The sequence below is a fragment of the Liolophura sinensis genome, chromosome 4 (assembly GCF_032854445.1).
Source record: "Liolophura sinensis isolate JHLJ2023 chromosome 4, CUHK_Ljap_v2, whole genome shotgun sequence".
Taxonomy (NCBI): Eukaryota; Metazoa; Mollusca; class Polyplacophora; order Chitonida; family Chitonidae; genus Liolophura; species Liolophura sinensis.
The window spans coordinates 21,059,359-21,074,450 of record NC_088298.1 but is presented as its reverse complement, the minus strand read 5'-3'; the positions used below and the strand labels follow the sequence as shown (position 1 = coordinate 21,074,450).

At 37.0% G+C, this 15,092-nt stretch overlaps 1 protein-coding gene across 3 annotated transcripts in view; it reads left to right on the top strand.

The window, feature by feature from the left end:
- The first annotated feature begins 10,939 nt into the window (after window positions 1-10,939).
- Window positions 10,940-15,092, top strand: part of LOC135464933 (titin homolog) — an 81,869-nt gene continuing 77,716 nt past the window's right edge. For all 3 annotated transcript variants that reach the window (XM_064742511.1, XM_064742514.1, XM_064742512.1), the window contains exon 1: window positions 10,940-11,134. The gene's annotated coding sequence lies outside the window, so the exon portion shown is untranslated. The remainder of the gene's footprint in view (window positions 11,135-15,092) is intronic.

Sequence of the window (15,092 nt, the reverse complement as noted above, 5' to 3'; positions counted from 1 at the left end):
TTGAACTGTTATTAGTGATTTGAAATTGTTTATCATGTTTCGAAAAAGGTATGCACGATATATCATTTAATCCTTGAATTTTGAACGTGGGTTTCCCCTGGGCTGTGCCCGGTTTCCACCCACCGTAATGCTGGTCGCCATCGTATAAGTGAAATATTCTTGAGTACGGCGTAAAACACCAATCAAACAAATAAATAAATGAAAGTAGAAATAAAATTTGAAAGGCACAACACAGTGTAGCTGGTTACATCACAGATTTCAAAAGCTACCCTATAGCATGTTAAAAAAAATAAATAAATAAATAAATGAATTGAATTTTGAATTAAAGTAGGTTTTTAGATCATCTAGGTCTGGTTTTTCCAACATACATGCACGTACATGTAAGCCATGATAATGTAAAACGTGACAATTGGATCCCCTGGGGCCAATTCAGCTAAAAAAGGGTTTTGGCTTTCGGCAAGATTTGAAATCTGATTTTAACGCTATTTATTAGCCTGGTTTAGAAGATGCTGGGTTTGCCAATCAATAAGTGTTCAGTTGAAATAAAGCTGTCAAAATTGGCCGTATGCTGTGTCTCAGTATATCTAATTTTTGAGCAAAGTCCAGAATCACTTCTTGAAAATGGCCCCTTGTACTGACTAAATTGAACTTGGGCTCTCTAGCTGTCACAGGATATCTTTATACTTTTTTGTTTTCATTTTGATAACCACTCTGGGCTTAAACCATTACCAGATTTCCTTTTATGCATATCAACCTCTTGCCAATTTTGATGAGTCAAAACAGATTCTTAAGGTGTGAAAACATGTATTAAGACAAAATTTTAAACATAATTTGAATGTTACTAGTTAGTCTGCTGTAAGTTTTAGATTATCTAAATATCTCCGAATGTTCAGTGTGTGTGATGGTTGAAAGTGAAAACCCCATCAAGAAGAAGAAAGTATACTGTAAATGCCCGAGAAATTTGCTCATAAAGTGCCTTTTTGAATGCAAGTTGAGGTAACAAAATTTTTCTTTTCGTGACTGAAATCTACATTTTTTCAGTGGGATATCATTGTATCTTCTAGCCTGTCTAGGGAAACCTTAAAAAACCTTTGCGTCAAAGGTGCATAACGTGCATGTTGTTGTGGATAAAATTTTAGGTTAAGTTCAGTATTCAGAATGTTTCTCAGTTCGCATGAGATGATCCTAACCGTGGAATATGGACTCTGTGGAAGCAATATTGCTTGTGAAGTCTGGAAATTGCAACCACGTATGTTGCCAGGCTGTCTAGACACGAGAAGTGAACAGAGCTGGCTCTATCCATTAAGGCAAACTAGAATGGCAAAGCAAGCAGTTATAAATGTCACTTTTTTCCGTTTCCATGGCATCCCTGTGGTGTTATGTAAACAGAGTATGGCGCTGTCTCTTTGTTCTTCGAAACTTAATCGTCTGCAGTTTTTAAACATCGTGCTCACCAGATAAATCTGCTTTGAACAGGAGCAGGTGAGTGGAATATTGTTTGCTGAGAGCAAATGGAACTGAGGTCAAAACCAAAACACCGTGCTGCTGAAAGGAAAGACGACAATAAGACGTAGTATTTGTCAAATTAAGCACCGTCCTGGAAAATACCTATAGTTTTTACCTGTAAACAGAGTAGAATGAATTTGAAACATTGAATCTTATGATGCTTTGTTGGGAGCTGCTTCCTGGGAAGCTGATGAGAAATGTCACACCCATGTATTGTTTGCTTGAATATGTTTACTGTAATTCTTCAACTTTTTGGCATGTTTGGCATCATTCTGTGTAGACTCATAAAATTATACTCTTTGTAAAGCCTGAAAATTGGCCAATCCAAGCAATGTGGTTTTGTTTCCAAAATCAAATTATAAATGTGCATAAATTGCACTGAAAGTTTCTCTTTAATTCAAAAAGGAGTTCCAGTTCCATTCTGTGAATGCATTCTAATGTGGATCTATATCAGTATGTATTCTGTATGCAAAAACCTGATATATGAGTGACTGCATGGTAACAGTATGGTCAGAAATCCAGTGTTTTTAATTCATTTAATACTTACAGGAAAACAAGTCTTTAAATAAGATATAATTGAAGCCATTTTCGTTCCAGACAGTATTTATAAGGAGGCTATACCAGTGATTTTTGGCAAAATTAATGTTAATGAAGTCAAGTTTTATTATTTGCCTAGAATAGTGCAAACGGTTGCCTAGTGATAAATATTATAACAGTACCTGTTCTATTTGTAGTGTGAAAGTGATTCTGAAGTTTGAAAAACTGTTGAAGCGACCCATGTACATTATAAATTTTAGGAATGTTTTTACCAATTTTGGAATATAATGTGTACAATCAAAATTCATAATTTATGAAAGGTAATTATTTGGGCTGTTCCAACAATATTGCAAAAATTCAGTTGGATTATAGGTAATGTATTTTTTTTTTTTTTTTTTTTTCCAAAATAGTCTTTCGTATGGTCTTTCGTCTGACCTGTTTTATTTGCCCTTAACTTCAAATCCTGTCAAAAAGGTTCTTAGCAACACAGCTGTTATCTGTCATAGAATAGTTTGCTTTTATATACAGCGTAGCGTGTTTGGCCTTGACGGCTGGGCCCTTGCACAATTGAGGCCTAGCTCTTAACTAAAGACGGGAATATTAATTCTGTGGAAATGGACTGTCTCGACCATCCATGTATTCTGATCTGGCTGTGGATGTGTTAGTTGGAAAAAGCCTCATCCGTTCTGGTTCCAGTACCTGGCTGGATAATGTGATCATGTGGTTTTGACACTGCTGGTTAGAGAAGGCCTGGATACACACAAGCTGGCCAGGCAGACCTAAAAGGTTTGATTAACCAGAGTCCCATTGAGAATTACCATTCTCTTGGATTTTGCAGTTAGATATTCAGGGAGCACTTGGTCCTCTTAAATAACAGGTGGGTTTTGATTACATGGTTGTACTGCATGCTCTTTTAAGCCCCTTTATGATCCTTTTGTCTGATTTTGTGGCGACTTGCAATCCTCTTTGCAAATAATGCTCAGAAAATCTGATTTACTGCAATTCTTCAATCTTTTCGCGTGTTCGCAAGGTGTTTATTCAAGCATAGTGTAAAGGCATTATGCTGTGTAGCTTGAAGCCCAGAAATTGGCCAATCCAACCAGTGTAGTTTTATCGTCAGAATCAAATTTAAAATGTGTGAAAGTTGCACTTTTTCATATGCGAAAACAGTTTGAGAAATTAGGGTAAGTTGAAATAGATACATGTACATATATCAAATGAAGATGGTGGTCACCTTGGCTATATGTATGCTGGTAGATACATGTATGTACTTCTTGGATTTGCTGCTTTCAGCATTCAGTGAACACTTGAGCCCCTAAGTTAACAGCAGGGTTTGGGTTACTGCTGTGTTAAGTGATATGTCAACATTGAAAAAAAATTTCTCTTTTAGGGGCATAGTTTAATTATTCTTCAAATTTTGGCCAATCTGTATTGCATGTACATGTACGCATGATGACTTCATATTGTCCTTGCATGACTGGTTAGCATGTGTATTTTACAGATAGGCAGACTATTGTTTTCTGAATTATCTGTTTGCTGATCTAAGATTTTTGTGTTAGGAATTCATCAGTGGCAGGTGGGTGATTATATAATAAAGAATTTATTGCTTTTATGTAATCTATAATGATTTGTGGTTGGAATTCATCAGTGGTTAAACCAAATCAGTGGTGGGAAAACCATTATTAGTTTGTGGTTGGAATTTATCAATGGTTAGCCAGATCAGTTGTGGGAAAACGATTATTAGTTTGTGGTTGGAATTTATCAGTGGTTAGCCAGATCAGTGGTGGGAAAACCATTATTAGCTTGTGGTTGGAATTCATCAGTGGTTAGCCAAATCAGTGGTGGGAAAACCATTATTAGTTTGTGGTTTGTATTCATCAGTGGTTAGCTAAATCAGTGGTGGGAAAACCATTATTAGGTTGTGATTGAAATTCAGCAATGGTTAGCCAAATCAGTGGTGGGAAAACCATTATTAGTTTGTGGTTGGAATTTATCAGTGGTTAGCTAAATCAATGGTGGGAAAACCATTATTAGGTTGTGATTGGAATTCATCAATGGTTAGCCAAATGAGTGGTGGGAAAACCATTATTAGTTTGTGGTTGGAATTTATCAATGGTTAGCCAGATCAGTGGTGGGAAAACGATTATTAGTTTGTGGTTGGAATTAATCAATGGTGGGAAAACGATTATTAGTTTGTGGTTGGAATTCATCAATGGTTAGCCAAATAAATGGTGGGAAAACCATTATTAGTTTGTGGTTGGAATTCATTATTGTCATGCAGCAAGCTGACGAGCTGACTTTAATTAGGTTATGCAATACCTCTGACAGCGTAAATGCGAAGACGATTTTCCCTGGGATGTACAGTAAGTGGAAGTGCAGATCGGGGAAAAGTCATAACGCTGTTCAGATTGGGTTTTGATTGGTGCATCTGTACTGTATACATGGTATATAGGCTATTGACATGGGGTAAATTACCTAAAATTTTACCCCTGATGAAGCAGCACATCTTGCCTGATCGATTCTCCAGGGTTTTCTGTTGATGTTATAAAGGTGTTTTGTAGGTATGGTGGGAAAGTGGGATGATATGCTTTTGAAATAATGTAACCTTCACCACAAAGAGAAATGCTTTAATTGTGACACTAATATCTACCTGTTAAACTGACTCTTTGTGGCAAAATTCTAGGTCAATTACAGAGACCAGACTGTGGTTCTATTGTGGTGTCTTTTGTGGTAGAAAATCATCAGCGTCCAGGGCTTGAAATCTTTCCACGACAACACAATTGATGTCTCATGTTCATCTTACCTAATACACAGGTGCATTCCTCTTGGTTTTTTATCGATGCAGAAACACAAATGTCAAGATATCAACTGTTATTAGAGGTGCTGCGATAATGTCTGTTAGAAATAACACTGCTTAAATCTAGGATCAACTTATAAATACATTTTTCCTTTTTGTCTGTTATTCCATTGCAGATATTTAAGTCCCCACAGGTGTCTTATACGGATTATTGTATTGCCATGTGTCACCGTTTGATAGTCCCTTAGCTACTAGTACTGTAAATATGTGTTATTCTGATGTAAAACTTGGCACATGTACATATGCCTTCACCAAACATATGGATCAGTTTTGAGGTTTGGACTGTTTTGTCTGATTTAAACAAAATTATTGTTGTTTTCCTTATTTCTTTTGTGGAGTTTTGATACCTTTGCAGACTTGCAGTGAATTGTCAGGATTGTACATTATTGCAGAAGCATCAAGAATTCTTGTTTGTTTGTCTTACCTATATAGATTTGTTTCTTAGATCGTCAGCCTTAAATTCTCCACATGTATATAGAGATAATTTTGCTTGTTCAATGTGATTTTGAAAAAAATCAAGACTCCTGCAAAACTGATAAATGCTGAATTATTAATAGCTGCCAAATAATGCACAGCATTAATTATGTAAGCTTTTTGCATGTTCAAGAGGAAGTGAAATTGTATGCAGAGATTCTGGACCAAAATATTTTTGACATATATTCTGACCAGAACCAAATTGATAATTGTATCAGTATTATATTTTGAGAGACAGAAGTCAGTACATGTATGCAGACTTGTTTAGGTCATTTGATCTGGCTTACTCTGACAGCTAAGGATCAGGTGTTGTGTATGGTATCTTTGACATGGCATTTCAGTGATGCAGCACTATACATGTACATGCACAAGTGTCAGCATTGGGACCAGAACCGAGTACTAGAAAACGAAAGTAATTCTGAACCTCTGTAACCGAGGAAATAAACAAACCCACAAAGAAATTGTGTTATCAAGTTCTTGTCAATGATATTGGTGCATGTTGTTGTTAGGGAGCAGAAGTAATAGTATAAGCTAGCACTACCTAATTATTACCCCTCTTCCATGATTGGCCTAGGGGTTTTGCTGTAGTGTTTATGCTATCAGTCTGCTCACCCTTATCCATGACAATATTTCTGAATGCTTGTTGCCAGATTTAGCTCTTTTGGGAAGAATCTTGTTTATTTTCTTTGACCTTCGCCTATTTTTTTCAAGGTCACCATGATCATTTAAGTTAAACTTGATATTTCTTGAAGCCTTTAAGTAATTTTCATCAAATATGCTGGACAGGTTCACCTAGTTGACATTGAACTATTCTTCAAGGTTATTGGGCCAGTGTCTCCAACCAGTCTAGAGTTAATAGTTGAAATGGGCTTATAATCAATTGTCATCCTTTTGATCAAACTTCCCTGAGGCCTAATTCACGCAGACACAGGGAAACGCAATTTACCTCATAATGTAACAAATCATAAAAGCACCATTACATCAGCAGTTAGAATAAATGACCATAAATTTCGTCCTTGACTAACTTGCCCATTTCTCCTGATTCTGAGAGGTCTGTTGATTTTTAGAAAGGTGCTTTGTGGTTTGCTTGGAACGCGATATGACATTGGAGTGGAAAATTGTAAGTTTCAGCACCAAAAATAATATTTTGTGAGATTTATTTGCTTCTAAAAATGCACTTTTTTGTGTGCCGAATTTTTAGTCATTTAGGGTATTTTATACATGTATATTACAAAACCATCATCAAAGAGAAAGACTGCAATTTAACCCGTCAGTTTAGGAGGAAACGGTTACAGAGAATACATGTATCAGTTGCTGTTCAATTTGGGCTGTCAGGTTTTTTTGTCATGAAGAACATTATTAAAGTAACATTGTTATTGATATTTATTTTTGTGCCATAATGTACCTGTGGTTGTGTAACCAAGGTAATTTGAGGCGATCGAAGCTTTGAAATGTTCACAGTAATTGTAGATTAATTTGATTGTCACTTGATACATAAAATGAACTGATAATATGCCAGTGACGGCACATCACCAAGCTGCAGCGTGTTAAATTGATATTCTCTAAGGTACAATGGTCCTATGATATGGCTGCAGTTCTGCGGAAGTGGTGTTAAGCCGTCGGCATTCCTCATGAGTATGTAGACTTGTGATTGATTGATTGAAGGCCAAGTGCTGCAAAATAGTACCAATTCTGTCAGCTATGTATGTGATATTACAAATATTGCTCTGCTATACATATACATCTGAAGTACCCTAAATTACCTAAAATTTTTACCGCAAAAAGCATTTTTGGAGGCAAATTAATGTCCTGGGAACTTACTGTTGGTGATGAAAGTTACATTTTCCCCACACCTCTCAAAGCAAGTTTCTAAAGTCAACAGAACGCCCAGAATCTGGAAAATGAGCAAATTAGTCATGGACAAAATTTGTCTCATATTCACGATAGTCTTCACATCAATCAAGAAATAAAATAAACACAAAAACAACGATAAAGATAAATACAAATGACCATTCATTCATCAGCCTTGAGAGGTGGTACCTCAGAGTTACGAATCATTATATATAATGCTTTACTGGAGAACAATGGAGACAAAGTCAAGATAACTGAGATAAAAGGCTGATACTGTAGACAGCGTATTAAAACTTGCTCTCCTTACAGTGACCGTGGCCATGTCCACAGGAGTGTCAGACTTAATCAAGAAGGGAACATAATTAATATACGGACCAATACAACATACACGTACCTACCCTAAAGGACCATATATTCCGTCCATGACGAACTTAATTTCCCGTTTTTCTGAGAGTTCTATTAATTTTAGAAAGGTGTTTTGAGGTGTGCTTGGAACGCAGGATAATATTCTACTGGAAAATTGTAAGTTTCAGCACCAAAAAAAATATTTTGCTCCAAAAATGAATTTTTGTTGGCCAAATTTTAGGTCATTTACGGTACTTCTTTTAATTTTTGGGACACCTGGTCTGCTTTTTTAGCCATTATAATGTAATTGTAGCAGGAATATTTAGTTTCTTTTTTTTTTTCATATGGTTAGTCCATCTGATGAATAACATATTCATATCTTTACTCTTCCAAACCAGAAAATATTTCCTTTCAGCACTACTAATATTTATCCTGAGAATGAGAAGAATTAGGATATATCAGGTACAGTGGGTTATAAAATAGGCTAGGTTTACTTAATGTAATCCTTAGGCTGAGTCAGTGATTGTGCATAGGCATTCCACATCATTGAAAGTGATGTGTCAAAAAACATAGTGCAATTGATACAGAGCAGTTTTTATTAGTATTTCTGTGATTTAAAATCATTGGACAATTGCGTCCCTTCAGGCAAGTATTCATTTTGAAGCAACTTGTGGTAAACATAAAAAAAAGACAAAAATAAAAAACAGCGATGAACCATTTGAATGATTTTATTGAGGAAAACTGGGAATTTGATGTCTTAAAGGGGAAATCAATTTCAGCCCGGTACAAAATGAATAAAAACTTGATGACAAAGAGATAAAGGACTCCAATGAGTTTTGCCCATTTTGCAGGACATATGTATGCAACAAGCTGTGTATGCAATAACTGTTGTAGATGCCCTTGCAATTAGCTAAGTGTACACATAAGAGACCATTGTCGAGAAGTTTTGTTTATTATTAACAAATGAAGAATGCTGAGCCAGACTTTCATCAGATTATAGTCCATCTGGACCTCAGGGGAAATCACTTTGTAGTGCCGGCCACTTCAGATCAACCACAAATTGCATTATTTTAGGTAATCAAGCTACGTGACCGTCAGATGACCCGAACTGGCATGCTAATTACAGGTATATCTTGCACCCGGTCTGTGGATGGTCATGGGCGTCTCCTGGGCGCTAGCTAGCGTTCGGTTTCCTCCCACCATAAGGTTGGATGCTGTTGTACAAGTGAAACCTTCACCATTAGGGCATAGGACTCCAATCAAATAAACAGGTGCTATGATTAAGGTCTGCCTGAAGTGTTTTAATACTGAGATCGTTTCTTGTATCAGGCAGACATTACATGGATTTTGTATGCATTCATGTGCACACATTTACATTCAAATTACCTAACATGCATATTTTCAGCCATTTACTGCGGTTTCTTCCAAACCTAAAACTGACGAGCCGCGGCGTTGAATATTTGTGAAAATTCATGTAGTAAATACATAGTATTAAACAATAATCAATATGATTGATTGATTGATTGGTGTTTATTGTTACATATTATTATTACATGTATACTCATGGATTTTTCACCTGATGGAAATCAGGCTTTATTGGTAAAGGAAAGCATGCAGACTGAGTGCCTGAAATAAACCACAAACATTTGGCAAAATTACTTCATCTTGAACTCTGTCATGTCATATTCGTGGAAGGTGGTCTCAAGAAAACAGAAAAAGACGACAAAAAAGAGCGCTATCGAACAATAATTGTCATGAATTTGCCTCAGAGAATAATAGGGGTAGGGGAATAGAAAAAATTGACTTGTGATCGTAAGCAACTGTGTCCAGCTAGACATAATCAACCTAAGGGCAATGCTTTTCTGAAAAGGCTTGACTAAACCTTGCTATCATGGCCGACTGTCACCAACAGGGCACAAACCCACTTTGATCAACAGAACTGGATACTACTGAATGCTTGAGTGACAGAAAAGTAGAAAATGATTACTCAATATCTGAGCTTATGCCGCAACTGCTGAGTCAGCAGTGAGTGAGAGATTGCCAGCCCTCGTAGATTGACTACATTTACGTCCATACAACGTCCAATCAGATGCTCCCAGCTACGTCCATTTGCAAATCCCAGTTGCTCCCAGTTGCACTCAAGCATCCAGTTGCTCCCAGTTGCACTCAAGCATCCAGTTGCTCCCAGTTGCAAGGTCAACTTAATGAATGCCTGTTTATTACCATTTATCCATAATCAAGTGGGTCAGGCAAGGTCACCACATATAGCATGTACAAACAGTACCCCTCTAATCAGCAAAATAACCTTATTCAGGATAAGGTAAGCATAAATTGACGCTTAATCATGTAGATAAGTTTTGGTATCAATATACCCATGATGAATCGGTATTATTAAATGCTTATATTAAATGTGGCATATTTTGACAGTGTTGTCAACAATAAACATATATTTACATGTAAATGTGCATGTGTATGTGTGAAACATTATTTATATAATCTGAGTATGTATTTGTACTTCACACGTGGGTAAGTCTGTCATGTATATACATGTATAAGTTTCCAAAGGTTGGTGGTTTTTTCCAGGCACTTCGGTTTCCTCCACCCTTAAAACTTCATCATATACAGGATATTAAAAAGTGCAAAAGTCTTGAATATGGCATGAGAGCAACGATCAAATAAATAAATTTGTACACATTGTATGTTGGCTTATTGGACATTCAGGGGAAATGTTAATTTGTGTGGGAGCTATCCATGTACATAAAAAGTAGGTTTCAAATTCATTTGTCTTGGAGGAGTGACAAGAGCTGGGTGCGGGAGTTTAATGATCACAGAGGGAGTATGGCACTAGCAGTTAGTTAATACATCACAGCGCAAATGAGGAATAGCAAAATTACTAACTGTAAAGAAAAACACACACTCACACACACACATTGCTTTCTTTATTTCGGTTGTATGGTCGGTAAATTTATTGGAAATCTCCGGCATACTGTACATCTGGGAGTGGGAATTACAACATGGGATAATGTGTGTGAAACAGAAATGTCAGCATTTAGCCAGAGCTATGCGTCTCCATCGTACACCGTGCTTGCATTCTGTCGCCTTGTGGCGTTTTCCAGGCCACTGTCAATTATTTAGCTGCCTTCCCCTGAACTTGGACTTAATGTCATAGCTGTTGGGGTTTGGAGGGTGGTAATTTAGTACGCTGAAATTAGTCTGTGCGTAGCATATTATAATCCAGAGGTTTGCTGTCACTATGTTCTTGTTAGATGTATATGGACAGCTTAGAAATGTATGGTAGATATACAGCAAGCATCGTTATCTAACCACATTGTGCGTTAGGATGCTTGCTTGAAGTGGTATGTACACGAAGATATAGGACTGTACATGTCTGGTATAGGAAGCTGGATGCTTGACTGACCTGCAGGATGTGGTCAGGGCTGTGATTATTTTATCTACCTGAATCACATAGTGTAGGGACATGGGCATATATGTTATACGTCTGATGGTACGATTGATCTGCAGAAAAGAAATTTGTGTATTTATTCCAAAGAGCCCATTTTAACGGTAAGTAATTTTATGTTATGCGTACGTACATGAATTCACTGTGAGAATGTTTTTCTCTGGTTTCATGTTGATCTTCCCCAGCTGCCTCATCCACTTTCTATTCAATAAAGATGTGTGGTATATGCAAGTATGAGTTCAAATCCACCACCTTCCAATTTTACACTGTAATTAGCTGTATTTTCTGATACCATCTGATTATTGGATTGTGTTAAGATTTGACCCTCATTTGCAAAGGAAACCAGGCTGTATAATTTTTATTTATTTGATTGATGTTTTACGCCATACTCAAGAATATTTCACTTATACGACAGCGGCCAGCATTATGGTGGGTGGAAACCGGGCAAAGCCCGGGGGAAACCCACGACCATCCGCAGGTTGCTGACAAACCTTCCCACTTACGGCCAAAGAGGAAGCCAGCATGAGCTGGACTTGAACTCACAGCGACCGCATTGGTGAAGGGCTCCTGGGTCATTACGCTGCGCTAGCGCGCTAACCAACTGAGCCACGGAGGCTCCAGGCTGTATAATTGGATATCACATAACAAGATAAGTGAGAATATAAAATGTCACAGAATTATGTATACACAGGTATATCTAACGTTCCAGCATAATACTCTCAGCAGCAAAAGTTGATTGAATTTTATTTATTTATTTATTTGATTGGTGTTTTACGCCATACTCAAGAATATTTCACTTATACAATGGCGGCCAGCCTTATGGTGAGAGGAAACGCACGGCCGTACGTGGGAAGGTCTGTCAGCAACCTGCGGAAGGGGAAGCCAGCATGAGCTGGACTTGAACTCTCAGCGTGATTGAATTTAATTTAGTTATTTGTGGGAAAGGAATAATTGTGCAGGCAGAAAATACATGTATCTAAAGGCTCATTAATTTAGATGCACATCAGAATTCATGATATAAATGATTTTCTCATGTTACCCATATGGCATATTGCAAATGTACATGCGTGTAACATGCATGACAGCTTACATGCTAATATCTACATGCAGGTATCTCAGGCATCTTAGCTCAGTGGAATGGTTCCCAGGTGATCTGTATATATGTATACATGTAAAAAATATATTTATCCCACATCAGACAAAAAAACCCGCGTTTAAATGGACAACAATGGTCACGTGGGGTACAGATATATTCCTGAATCCAGTAGACGCGGCCAAATGTGTCTGCTAAGTAGGTTATCTCCTTTTCTTGGGTTGTGAGTACAATGGTCACATCACTGAAGCGACTGACCTATACATCGGTCTTCGGCACTTAATTGACAGGTCTTTGCAGGATAAATTCGTTACATGGTGACTCAGTGATAGGATACGCAAATCTATGCCACATCAGACAAAATACTCCCTTTTCATTGGACAACAATTCACCTATACAATCAATCTTCCGCACTGAATTGATGGGTCTTTGCAGGATCAATTTGTTGCATGGTTTGTACTCAGTGACAGGATATGGAAATACATGGTGTGAGTAACCTTCCTATTGGGCTCGGCTTATGCCTCGCTCAATAAGAGGATTACTGACACCGTATATTTCCGTATCCTATCACTTATGCTCAGTGACATATTCAACTACACATATGAATGTTACAGTTCTACTGTGTCTATAAACTATATATGTATAAGAATGTCTACACATGTATGTACATGTGTATGTGGTACATGTATGTACATGTGTATCACATTCTGGGCCTCACTCAGTATCAGGATTACTGACACCATATATTTCCGTATCCTATCACCCTATGCTCAGGGACATATTCAACTACACATATGAATGTTACAGTTCTACTGTGTCTATAAACTATATATGTATAAGAATGTCTACACATGTATGTACATGTGTATCACATTCTGGGCCTCACTCAGTATCAGGATTACTGACACCATATATTTCCGTACCCTACCACTGAGTAACCGTGTAGCTAATAATTGCTGCTCTGCTCTATTCAACTACAGTTATAAATGTTACAATTCTACTGTGTCTACATGTGTATAGGAATGCTTATACATATATGTATATCACATGCCTAAGTTTATAAACGTATACTTACTGCCCTAGACTTATAAATGTGTGAATTATACTACAATTTACAAATACAATTATTCTAACTTCTCCCATATTAAGTAAAGTATCTATTATCCTACATTAATAAATGTACCAACACCACCTCTTAAATGTATCAATAATGCCACTTTACATTATGTATCAAATAAGTCATTAAGCTGCTGCCATATTACTTATCATTTAAATACACGGGCACCAGAACTATTTGCAAAGTGGGGGTGCTGTCTCAAATTAGACATGGGCCCAGGGCCCTAAGGATGAAAATTTGTTGATCAGAACTACCCCCCAGCTCCCATCCTTGGCTTTCGCGACCATCTGATCAATACTTACATCCCACAATGATACTGTCACACTTACATGTATACATACTGTACTGTTTCATCCATTAGTATAACTTTACTCATTTTTCCTTGACCAGATTTCTATTCATGTTAAAAGATGAGCTTTACAGAGGTTACTATTTTGCAAGTAGGACATGTAGGATGTTGTCCTGTAGGGAACATAAAAAAAAGTTTCAATACCAAAATCAATATTTTATAACTTTATCTGCCTAGAGATGTTGTTTTTTTATTCAGGTGAATTTCTAAAGCAAATATAGTAGTCCATGTATATAAATTATGCAACATGTCTGTACAAATTATCATGTAACTTCCACTTCTTGCACTCAATTCTTCGGTCCATATCAAACATGCACACTTGAATTTACCTAAATGCCAACCTATAGCAACCACAGAGCAATATACCAACTATTTTAGTTTTTTAATGTTTCAGTTTATCTGATAAAGTTTATCAATTAACAGCCATATGTCGATCTCTCCAACGAACGATGAAGAATCCTCCGACGTAAACACAACTTGAAATTATTAAAAGTGATAACAGCGTAAAGTATTTATTTATTTATTTGATTGGTGTTTTATGCCGTACTCAAGAATATTTCTCTCATACGACGGCGGCCAGCATTATGGTGGGAGGAAACCAAGCAGACCACGGCAGAAACCCACGATCATCAGCGTAAAGTAATATGTCCAACACGCCCTCAGATACAAATCACTACAAAGTAGGCAAGGTAAGAGGAGAAAACATTCAACATCAACAGGCTACCCTCCATCTTTTAGAACACACTTGTTAAGATGAGAATCTTGAATCCAATCGTCCAAGTGTGTGCTTCTGTGAATATTTAAAAAAAAAAACATTGTTTTCCCTTTGGCAAAAAAAAAAAAAAAATCCTGAGAAATTTTTTCACAGCATTTGTTTAGAAAATATAAATATAAGCTGGTAAAACATTCGCAAGAAAAAGTCATGATAGAGCGATATTTCTAGACAAGGTCACTTGGGGTCAAACAATGACAAATGGTTTTATTGTTGGCCTGTTTGTTACGATTGCTGCCCGACACGGTCTGCAAAATTTACTTGTTTATAAAACAAGAAAATATGGAATGAGACAAAACACATATTAGTTCAGCTTTCTGCATAATTTCCAGATCGTTGGTGTTGTAGTCAAGCCACAGGCGATGTACAGTCTAGCTACAGGCCATGATGAGGCTCAATGCGGATGACACTGCTGGTGCTGTATGCATATCACGCCAAACATATCGTTCTTAAAGGCTTCAATGTTATGTCGGTTGAAAACAACAGAAAAAATTGTCAAATTGTCAATAAACAAATGTCAGACACGGGCATGTTGTCCTGACTCTCTACTCCCCTGGAACATGCACGTGTAAGGAGAACTTACTTATGCATATATTCAGTCATCATAGCACAGTCAGTTACAGATGAATGGTTCACATAAATATATAGATATAGCAACAGAAAGAGGTATCAGAACTGCTTTAACACAGAAATCATTCAAACTGTCAAATCTACATGTAGCTGCTATTTGA